The 699-nt window shown below is 39.1% G+C and overlaps 1 protein-coding gene across 1 annotated transcript in view; it reads left to right on the forward strand.

Moving 5' to 3' along the window:
• The window catches only part of LOC107675555 (thyroid receptor-interacting protein 11-like), a 24,046-nt gene that overhangs the window by 20,326 nt on the left and 3,021 nt on the right, over positions 1 to 699 (forward strand). The gene's annotated exons all lie outside the window — the stretch shown is intronic.

Raw genomic sequence — 699 nt, forward strand, 5'->3', positions numbered from 1 at the left:
TTTGCCTTTGTAAAATACTGGACAAATCGTGTCCCGTATTGATTTGATACGGGACACATCATTTTACCTTAAAATACGGGACGATTCCGTATTTTAAGGGACGGGTGGCAACCCTACCAGCTATTCAGCAAGTTGTGAGCAGAATTACTCAGCAGCCTCCAGAGAAGAAAGAGGGAGAGAAGAAAAGTAAATATGAGTATGCGTGTTTCTGGGTCACACAATCCACTTTACATTTCAACCCATATTTTCTTTCTTAACTCCTCTCCACACCTTTCTCATATTTTTTATGCTACACGTTAAGTTTTCCACTCAAGATCTCTTTGTTTACAACTTTAAAGACTAAAAATAATCTCGGTCTGCTTTTTTTGGTTTAAAAAAAAAAAAAGTCTGATTCAGTTTTGTATCAAAGGTGCAGCATTCATTTGGTCTGAGTGCTTTGAGGACACACAACCAAAGACCACACACTAGGGGTTGAACGACTTCTGATTTTTTTGAAGTCGACTTTTATGTGATGAAAGTCGAGTCGAAGTCGACTAGTCGCTGATGACGTCATTAATGAACAAATAAGTCTGGAGCTGTGACAAACACCTTGTGCACAGCTATGGCATATGACACAGCGCTGCCCACATGGCTATTGCTACTATAACGGCTCATTTTTATCAGTTATTTTGTCTTTGAGTCGTTATATTGCTCACAGAT

The sequence above is a fragment of the Sinocyclocheilus anshuiensis genome, unplaced genomic scaffold (genome assembly GCF_001515605.1).
Source record: "Sinocyclocheilus anshuiensis isolate Anshui unplaced genomic scaffold, SAMN03320099.WGS_v1.1 scaffold1097, whole genome shotgun sequence".
In the NCBI taxonomy this organism is placed as follows: domain Eukaryota; kingdom Metazoa; phylum Chordata; class Actinopteri; order Cypriniformes; family Cyprinidae; genus Sinocyclocheilus; species Sinocyclocheilus anshuiensis.